General features: G+C 44.0%; 1 long non-coding RNA gene across 1 annotated transcript; it reads right to left on the reverse strand.

Moving 5' to 3' along the window:
• Positions 1-1,186: 1,186 nt before the first annotated feature.
• On the reverse strand, positions 1,187-5,283 carry LOC126504916 (uncharacterized). Its single transcript, XR_007592752.1, has 3 exons — positions 5,128-5,283; positions 4,814-4,887; positions 1,187-1,221 (listed from the first exon to the last, which is right to left on the reverse strand). It is a non-coding gene; the product is annotated as an uncharacterized lncRNA (long non-coding RNA).
• Between the last annotated feature and the right edge of the window lie 5,204 nt (positions 5,284-10,487).

Consider the following 10,487-nt stretch of genomic DNA (forward strand, 5'->3'; position numbering starts at 1 on the left):
ACATTAATTAATGTAATTAAGATGATATCCCACAGGCATGCCCCAGGGCCTTTTTCCCAGGTGACCCCAGATTCCGTCAAGAGGACAATGAACACTTTCATATCCAGAACTTAATATTCAAAGCAACACTGTTTGGGTGGCTCTTCTGTACCCCCTCACTCTAAAGGCACCATGGTCCCAGGATGGGCCGGGGAAGAAGTTCTCTAAGCAGGTGGTTACGGAAATATTTTCTTAGGACATGACATTTGCTTTGAGAACCAAACCTAATATCCTTGGCAATCAACCCAAGATCCTAAGAAAAACATCTTCAAAGAGAAGGAACAATGCTATGGCCTCCAGGCAGTAATAAGCCTGTCCTGCTTGGAGAACAGATCACAATAGCTGAAGAGGGAGATGTAGGGGTAGACCTGGAAAACATATGGTCAGGAAACAGCTGGGGCTGGATGATATTAGGCCTTTGGAAGAAATTTGCGGGTTATTCCATATGCGGTGCTGACCCTTGGAAGATAACAAGAAGGATGCCATAAACCAATGTATATCATTCAAAGACTACTCCTAATATAAGCAGAAAATAGATGGTATGAGATGATAAGTATAAATTTATTGGGAGGGAAGTTCTAGTTTTGAGTGTGGGGGTGAACATTGTATTTAGAGGATAAAAAGTTTGAGTTAGACTGAAGTCTCTCAATAAACCCAGATCAGGTGAAACAGTATACACGGAGGATAGTGATTGACATAAAATGTATTTGGGGGGCACCGGAGAGGTGGCTCAATGGTTAAGGGCAATGCCTCCTCTTCCAGAGTACCCAATTTTGATTCTGAGCACACATGGCTGACAGCCAACTGTAACTCAAGTTCCAGGAGGCTCTAATGCCTCTAACTTCGCAGGCATTGACATGCATGTATAGAAACTAACACAGACATATACACAGACACATAATTTAAAACTATCTATCTATCTATCTATCTATCTATCTATCTGAAATTGAATGACCTTGGCTTGCTAATGAAGCAGACACAGATGAAGACAGAAGAGTAAAAATGCATACCAAGATTATGGCTTAACTGTTGTGCTGTGTTTACTAGTATAGGGAAGATCAGGGGAAGACCAGATTGAGGTCTATTTGAACATGTTCCACGTGCGATGCTTGTTGGATATCCTAAAATGGTGTGTTGTAGAGTCGAGCTTGGAGTTCTCAGGAGACAGATATCCCTTGATTTCTGGTTTGGAGAAAAAAAGTTAAAGTGTAATCAGATGAGGAGTAAAATATTTTCATGTTAAAATTAGAATTATACTTTCATTTGTTGATGTTTGAGTCAACTGCCTCCCTTAGGAAAACAAAGTTACTGTTGAGCAAAGGTTAATACATTTTGATTTTTGACAATCACAATGGACAGTGCTTTTCAGGGCAGCGTTTTCCAAGCATTCGCCCAGGAATGTAACAATTTCCTGTGGATTTTGAAGCTGGACTGATGGGATTTAGTCACAATCCCATCACTTACTTGGTGATTACTTGATTCTCCAGGTCTCAGTTTCCTTGTGGATGAAACAGAGATACTATTTATTTTACAGGGTCGCTTTCATCATGGACCCATTATAGTCTAGATGAAAATTACATAAAAGGGGAAGACAAGAGAGTTGAGAAGGGCACATTGTCAAAGGCTTCCCAAGGTGACCTAGACCTGAGCTGGCTTGTCTCGGGGAGACAGAGCCCTTCCTATGTCTCTTTCATGTGGAGGTATACTAAGAAGACAATGGGGTCCAGCTAGCAGCTTGGGGTGGGTGATTATTTAACTCAGAGTCCCACTGTTGCTGACCCTAGATCTTTTCAGAGCCTGTATTGTTACCCTTGGTGGGTGTGGCTCTTCATACTGAACTGGCATGTACGTCTCCTGTCTTATTATGTCAAAATCTACTTTAACCTCTTATCAATCTGAAATATGTCTGTGTTGTTTTCCTCACCTTGCTGGAACTTGTGACTGTCAAACTAATAACAAGAAACTCTGATGATAGGATAAAAGGTCCAAGCTGTCTTCTGGGTTTGAAAATCCACCAAAACCCACCAATCCCTGAGCTTGAAATCCCACCAATCCCTGGGCTTGAAATCCTGCCGATTCCTGGGCTCACTCCAAGCTCAGGACTTGACATCTCACCAACCCCCACCCCGGAAAACTCCTCCCCCAAGAAACCCTATACATGCCTGTTACCTGCTGAGTTCTCTACTGCTTCTTGCCTGAGTCAAGACAGTCATCCCGTGTCTCTTCCAATAAATCTCTTGTGTGAGGTTTGTTGTGCGGTGTGTCTTTGTGATACTCCTCGGCTCCTGACTACCAGGCCACCTTTTCCTTCAGAGCTGTTAGTGGTTTATGGCTTTACTCTCACTTATGTTAATTTCTCACTTATGATAATAACAGGTGAGCTTCAGTTCTGTCCTAGTATTCCCATCTCCCCCTTGTCATTCAAGCCCTGCACCCAGCCTTCACTTAGAGATTGACAAAGGAAAGAAAAAAGTTCCAGTCTTTTAAAAGAACATTAAACCAATGTACTCACACAGATATAAGCTAACCTATGTTTCTAACCAAGAGTTCATCTGTCCTGCTTGGCACAGACAAATGACATTTCCAGTTCTTGCTGGCCATTTTAGTCACGAGTCATGTTCAGCACGGCTGTGTATAGATTTGGGGGGCCTACAGACACTCAGCTCATTGTATCCAGAAAGTACAAAGGCTGTAGGATTGTTTTAAGAGCGAGTAAGAGGAGGCCGTGATGGAAACAAAAGTGCAAGAATAAACATTTTAGATGGAGAGGAAATGATGAGAGTTGCAAGTGTGCACAGGACGGATTGTTTCGCGGAAGGACTAGTTCTGAGGGACAAAGAGAATCAGGCAGCAATTGAAGAGCTGGGCTTCTGCAATCAAGAGCAATCAGCAAGAGAGGAGACAAAGTGATTAGCAAAATGGAAAGCCGGGCCCTCGGCGGGAGTCGATCAGAATCAACACAGATGTCCTTTAGCCTGTGCTAATGCAGGAGGACGCCAAGAGTTGCTTTGTGAACTTAAGGCTAAGTGTGTTTGTGGTAGACCAAGGCCGGGCCTGCCTGCAAAATCAGAGGAAGCCTCCTCCACGCTCTGCCCAGGTGTAGATAAGGAAGGATTGCCGCAGGCTGGGCACTGCAGGCATTTCAAGGTCTAGAAGCTGGATGTTAGCAGCAATGAAGTGGCTGGCTGAGTAAAATGTTGCCTTATATGGTGTCATCAGTTGTTTCTAGCTGCTTCTGTGGCTGGAGTGTGAAAGAATGAGCCCACATTTCTGGGCAACCCTGACCTTCCAAGACATCTTACTCTTCAGGCTGCCAAGACGGCCAAATTTATGGTCACTCTGTGGAAAACAAAGGGGGCAAAGGGACAGCTGCGGCTGCCTGAATTCATGCCCATCCTTTGCCCTACTTCCATGTGGCTTTGGAAGGGAATCAAAATAAAGCATCTTTGAACTGAACTCAAAGCATCCTTCTGGTCTGTTCTCTCACCTAGATCAGACTCCATAATCTTCAGTGCATGGGGGTGGCGGTGCTGCCAGCCAGGCGCTTGTGCAAAGCCTTTGCCTCATCCAAACTGCCAAATGGACAGCAAACGTGGTTATTATATCTGCTGAGGTCAAGGGATTGTTAGTGCAAAAGATTCTTCAGTGACCTAAGGGGGAGGAGCAAATCCCCACAGCATATTTTGTCAGTAGAGAAGGGACTCACTCATACACGGGATTTAAAAGATATCAGAGCTATCTAACTCCTATTAGGTAGAAGGAAGTTCATTTGTTATAAATTTAATATTTTTTTTGTTACATTAGACAATGGCAGTGAGGCCCAAATCCCATTTCTCTCAGTGTGTCTCTCCCTGGGGATGTTTAGCAAAACCTAAGATTCCTTTCAGGATTGTCCCATCTATGGACCTCGGTAAATTGTCATCCGGTCCGAGACACTTGGGAACGTGAAAGGAAACTCCACTAATAATTAAGCCACACACATAATAGGGACCGTTTAGAATAAAGCGGGGTAGTAGTTGCTTTATAGATAAGCAAATCTAAGTATTTGCCTGTCCTCGTCCCCCTTTCAAAGGAGCCTGGTCTGTCTGGAGCCTGGTGGAGAGGCAGCCCTAGGCTTATCAAGCTAACCCTGGGCCAGCAGTCAGGACTCTCTTGAGCATGTGACTTACGTGATGATAACCCTGGGTTAGTGACTGGAGGGACCCTGAGGAAGCAGGACATGACCTGACAGGCCAGGCCAACAGTTCTCCTTCTGTGAGAAATAAAACAGGGGTGGCAGTGGGGGTAGCGATTCTGTTTTGTCCTGCCCCAACAGTTTCTATACCATATGTCATGGCAATCTGATTCCCAAGACCTCGAGAATAAGGGACAAAAATAGCAATTTACAAATCCTCAAAATGTCTGCCTAAGCTATAGACACACCCCCCTCACCAAGCAGTTGAGAGTGTGGAAATTTGTTTTACCCATCTCCTTGCACTCTCGTAAAGTGATGCATGCAGATGTCATTGGTGAAAGGAATGTTTCATTCATAAAAGATTGGCAAAAAAAAAAAAAAAAAGCAGCAGCAAAAAGAGAGAAAAAAAAATCTAAATGTTGACTGAGTAAGTAAATCACAGAGCACAGCGTGTCCAGGGAACGCCAAAAGGAGACAGGGAATGCTGTGACCTTCAAGAGACAGGAAGTGACAAGAGGAGGACTCTGGAGAGTGTGGTGGCGTTTTATACTTTGTGGGAAAGGTGGGGCACAGGCACTGTCTGATTTTGTTTATACACACCTAAAACGCTTCTGGAAACGAATCCGTTTTGCTAGTTTCACACTTGCAAACCTTAAGCCGTGTGAATTCAGAATCTATTTTGAAAATCAAGAAATCAAATTAAGGATATGAGACGTAAGACAGTTCTTCAGACGTATTCAGGGTAATGGCTTTAGAAACAACTCCTTTTGCTGGCAGGGCTACTGAGATCCCTTGAGCATGGGGATCTCAGGTTAAAGACACTTTGGGGATCTTACACGATGTTACAGTACTGTGTCCCCGGTTCCACATGTTGAAACCCTAACCTCCAAGGTGAAGGGGTTAAGAGGTGGTACCTCTGTTGAGGCGTGAGTACAAGAGGGGCAGAGTTAACTGTCCTGCCCTCCCACTGGAGAAAGTATCGACTAGAGGCTTCCGATCTCACAGCCGTCAGTCAAGCCAGCCACTGTTAGATGCTGAATCTGCTGGAAACTTCCGCGGCTCCCCAGCCTCCAGAGCTGTGAGAAACGAACCTGTTGTTTATAAGCTAAACCCAGTTTAGGTGTTTTGTTATAGTTACCTGATGGATTAAGACAGATGGTAAACTTCCCACTTGTCAGCAAGCATCTGCCAGGAACTATGGGGACTCCAAATGTGACCGGAATCATTTACAGTTGCACAACAAAGCGGTACAGTGCTACGGTGGTACATTTTACGTACCCTTTACCACAATTTTCTTTTGCTGCTGTTTGCCTAGGATCAACCACTGACCTACATTTTAGCTCTGCCACAGTTTCTTTTAAGTAATAAAATGAAATAAACAAACAAAATTGCCCATGCACTTAGAGCCACTCGGTACATACAGGAAATGCTCAGCTAACAGCTGGTGAAAGGAACACAGGCAGTTGAGAAACAGAATGAAAAGCATACATACAGAATCAAATTTAATCGTCGCTGGCTTTAAAAAGGGGGACGGTGGGAGTAGAGTGCCGAGTGAGCGCTTTCTTTGCAAAAGCTGGGTCCTGAATTCATTCCTCAGCAACAGGGACGCAGGCACACAGGCACGCACGCAGGAGCATGCAAAGGCAAACAATCTAAGACGAAGGATGTCCGTGGAATGTGTGAGCTTTGTGTGATAGGAGGTAACAAAACTGACTTCAGATCCTGAGTCCTGGGTTCCATTCCTGGTTTGACTCTTTTTCCGGTTAAGTGACATGATTCTTCATTGAGTATTTGTGCAACGGAGTTGACCATATCCACTTTCCAGGTTGATAACCCCTGAACATAAAGTAAGTCAAGCAGTGTACTTAGTAAAATGCCGGCACACAGTGAGTGTTTTACACACACTGCCTTAAAAGGGACATTTAAATGGAGCCTTGAAAAAAAATGAGTAGAAATTTGGTAGCCTGGAAAAAACCTAAAATAGGGAATTTCAAATTTAAGAAATTGTTACAATTGGGTGAGTCCTGACTTCCTTTGATGATGAACAGTGATATGGAATTGTAAGCTAAATAAACCCTCTCCTCCAATTAAAAAAAAAGCCAAAGAGATCAAGTGAATCGAGTTATTGGAACCAAGAGTTGAGCCTCAGCTCCTTTGCAAAGCTATCATACTTAGCTTCTGTGCTAGGTCATTTTATGCCAACTTAGCACAGGCTACAGGGAGGAGGGAACCCCAGTTGAGAAAATGTCTCCATAAGATTGGACGATAAGCAAACTGTAGAGCATTTCCTTGGTGATGGATGAGGGAGGACCCAGCCTATTGTGGTTGGTGCCACCCCTGGGCATGTGACTCCAGGTTCTAATAAGAAAGCAGGCTGAGCAAGACGTGAGGAGCAAGCCAGTAAGCAGCACCCCTCTATAACTTCTGAATCAACTCCTGCCTCCAGATTTCCACACTTTCTGACTTCCTGTCCTGACTTCCTTCATTGATAGGATGTGGATGTGGAAGCATGAGTCAAGTAAAAAGTTTCCTCCCCAGACTGCTTTTGATCATGATGTTTGATCAAACCAAGACACTAGTGAATCATCTCTCCTAAAGCCCCTGGGTTTTCTCTTGGCTTTCCAAGTCTTATGGTACTGGTTGCAGTGTTCTGTTGCTGTGAAGAGACACCCCAGCCACCTCAGCTCTAATAAAGAAAAGCATTCAGCTGGGGCTGGCTTACAGTTGAGAGGTTGGTCCATTATAGATAAGAAACAGTTAAATTGCCAAGGATTTATAACTAGATGGTTGCAGAAGCAGCACGGAATCCATTTCTTTTAATCCGCAGGGTGAGTTGTGGCTAATGCATCAGAGAGTGCAAGCCTTAAAATAAACCATAGAAAAGATGCCAGTTGAACAAGTTGCTCTTCACCTTTGTCTCTCTCAGTTTTCTTACTGATACTATGGTTGAAGCTTATAGCTTAGACTTCTCTGTACCCATTACCTGCCCATTATCCTTGCCCAAATCCAGTTACTGAGCATCTTAATGCTGTTTCCTAGTAGGAAAGTCTGTTAAAAACCTGCTCAAGAGTACAAGGAAGTTATTGGGAGAGGGATTGCTTAATGAAAAAGGTTGCCAATGGGAATGGAAACAGTAATAGAAAGAGGTTTTTTAAAACATAGGTAATGTTGGGGGCTGGCAAGATGGCTTTGCAGGTAAGGGCATTTACTGTCAAGCCTGAAAAACCTGTGTTCTGTCCCCTGGTTGTCTGAAATCCTGTGCTCTGTCCCATAGTGGGGAGATTCACATAGTGGAAGGAGAGACCTTACTTCTGTATGTTGTACCTCCACCTGAACTCTGTGTCATTTGTGCCCTTACAGCCACACATCCATATACAATAAAAGTGATTAAAAAATAATGTTAGTTGGCAAAACAAGAGCTTAGTGGGCAGAGTGAACCTAAGCCTTTAAACAGGAACCATCTAGCCACTAACTCCTCAGCTACCTACGAGTAAAGTCAAGCTTATGAGTTATAGTAACCCTGAGAACTATCATTGGAGGATTTTCCTATAAACCTGTGAGACAGGGTGGAGAGATGGCTCAGCAGTTCAGAGTGACCGCTGCTTGCCTTAGTGACCTTTCTATTGTCCTGAAGAGACCCCATGACCAAGGCAACCTGAGAGGAAAGACTTTAATTGGGGCATACAGCTCCAGAAGGTGAGTCTGTGACCATCATGGTGGGGAGCACGGTGGCAGGCAGGCAGGCATGGACTGGCAGCTGAGTGTTTACATCATCTTTGCAAGTTCAAAGCTCACCCTCTGTGACACAACTCCTCCAGCAAGGCCATACCTCTTTATTCCTCCCAACAGCTCCATAAACTAAAAACCAAACACTCAAATATATGAGTCTATGGGGGGGGGGGAGAGGCCTTCTCGTTCAAATCTCCACACTGCTGTAGCAGAGGACCTGGGTTCAATGCCCAGTACCCACAAGGCAGCTCACAACCATCTATATAACCCACAGTGCCCGATACCCTTTCTTGACCTCAAGGACACCAGGGACACACATGATGTACAGACTGATAGACATACAAGAAAAACACCCATACATATACAAAGCCAATTCAACCTGTAAAAAACCAAAGTTGTCCGTTATATTTAGTGTGTGCGTGTTGTGACTTCTCTGTACCCATTACAGAGAATGGGTTCAAGCATGAATACGTTTGTGGAGGTCAGAGAACAACTTGCAAGCAATCTTCCTTCCTTCTGCCATGCGGGTCCAGGGCATCAAATGTAGGTCCTCAGGCTTGGCTGCAGGGAACATTATTCCCTGAGCATCTCGCTGGCCCATGTAGTTGGATACAGGGCTTGGCTGTGGGTGCCGTTATCCAGAGAGCCATCTTACAGCCCACGTAGTTGGATCAGTCACTGGTCCTTCGACAGCCTTGAAGGCTCAGTTATGCACTGTATGGCGTTAAGGAAAACAAACACACCAGAGGTTCAAAATGTTAAAGACTTACTTAGAACAGACTCAAATCCAAGTTTTCCGATCTCATAAATTCCACGTGCTTCCCATTTCACTGCTTGTCTCTCCCGAAAAGCCCAACGGTTGGACAACATAGTTTTACAAATTGTAGGAACTGAGCTATAGTGGCGGAGGCTCTATCACTGTTATCTTAAGACACTGTCTCCTAGGTGACATGACAGATGGGGTGTGAGTTGAGGCCCAGCTGTGCCGATTGGCTAGAACTTGACTGAGTTCCTATGGTTCAGCTTCGATAGTATACAACTGTTTCTTTTATTTTTATGCAATGGTTTTCTCTTACGGGAAGACACACAGTCTCTGACTGATTTATGAGAAAGCTGGTATCCATGTGAAAATAGGCTTCCTAACTTTAAATCCTTGTAGGATACTCAGCTACCCAACTACAAAACCTGAAGAGGCCTCCTCCAGATCCTGTACTCCACAGGGCCTGGAAGTGCGGAGCTGGGTAAAGGTCCTCTGCTAATAGTCCAGGTCCATCCCACACTGTGTTCCCCAAAACAAAACTAGAAAGAAAGGAGGTGGCTGGATTACACATGAAATATAATCTTTCCAAGCAGAGAAATCACCCTCGCTTTGGGCAGAGAAAACGAGGCAGTTGAGAGGAGCCAGGAGACCTCACGGGTGTCACATCTAAATCTACTGTAACTTGGGGAAGATTGTATGAGGTAATGCAGGAGGAACACTTGCATTGTGAGATTGATGAGAGCTGTTTTAATTCGAACTCTGCAGGCTTCTTCCCGGTTCCAGCATCCCTGTTAATTGTGTGATTGGAGCAAGAGAACACATCTGTCTTGCTCACCACTGAGTCTTCAGACCAAGACTCGTGCCTTGCATATACCTGCAATAGAACTGTGCTAATACTTTGCTATTCTATTGCAGATAATGATCTAACCCTAAGATCTCGGTGACACTTAAGTTTCCAGGCATCTAGCCCTCAATCTACTACATCTCTGAGAGCTTGGGTTCTGAAATCAGACAAAAACATCTGTAGCCACATTAGCATTTGGTGTTACACATTGAACTCCAATATTCAAAAAGGTCCGTTCACTTAGAACAGCAACATGGGTATAATTCGCCAAAAATGTTAGTGGTAATGAATTCTTCTCTTTCTCCACATATGCTGGCCAGTTTTATTAAGAGTGACAGTACCTTTTCCTTCCTTTCTCCATCTCTGTGGACTACATGTCCACAGCAATGCTAGATTAATGTCTTTTACTTTAAATTTGAGGGAACAAACTTAGTGTTGCCATGCATTCTCGTTGTCTGGGAAACAAGCTCTATCTCACCCAAAAGCAAAACCTTTCCCCAGTTCTTACTACATCAGAACAGAGAAAACAGTCTCAGGTTGTCGTGTGGATGGGACACAAAGCTAAAGCTGCACTTTTGGAGGTGCCTTTGTAGGGCCTCATCATATGAAGGAGTTGGTCCATAAAATCGTAGCGCCCACCATCCCAGAGACAACCAGTGGGTTAATACACTCCAGCATACAGCATGCCAAAAAAAAACACCAAGATATAGAAGATTTTCATTAGAAAATACAAAGACTTGCATTAGATGACAGAAAGAAAAAGACTAAAGACACAAATATTTCTAAAGCCATATAAGAAAAGCAAACAAAAACAAAAAGACAGTAAAAAAATCCAAATAAATTCCAGTCACAATGAGAAATATTTCATTTGGGGGATGACTTCAGCAACTCTGAAAAGGTTTCTTCCAGACTCCGGAGTCCATTGTGTTCTGTTGTTGCAG

This window comes from Alexandromys fortis, unplaced genomic scaffold (assembly GCF_014885135.2).
Source record: "Alexandromys fortis isolate MF-2015 unplaced genomic scaffold, M_Fortis_MF-2015_v1.1 scaffold_53, whole genome shotgun sequence".
Lineage (NCBI taxonomy): Eukaryota > Metazoa > Chordata > Mammalia > Rodentia > Cricetidae > Alexandromys > Alexandromys fortis.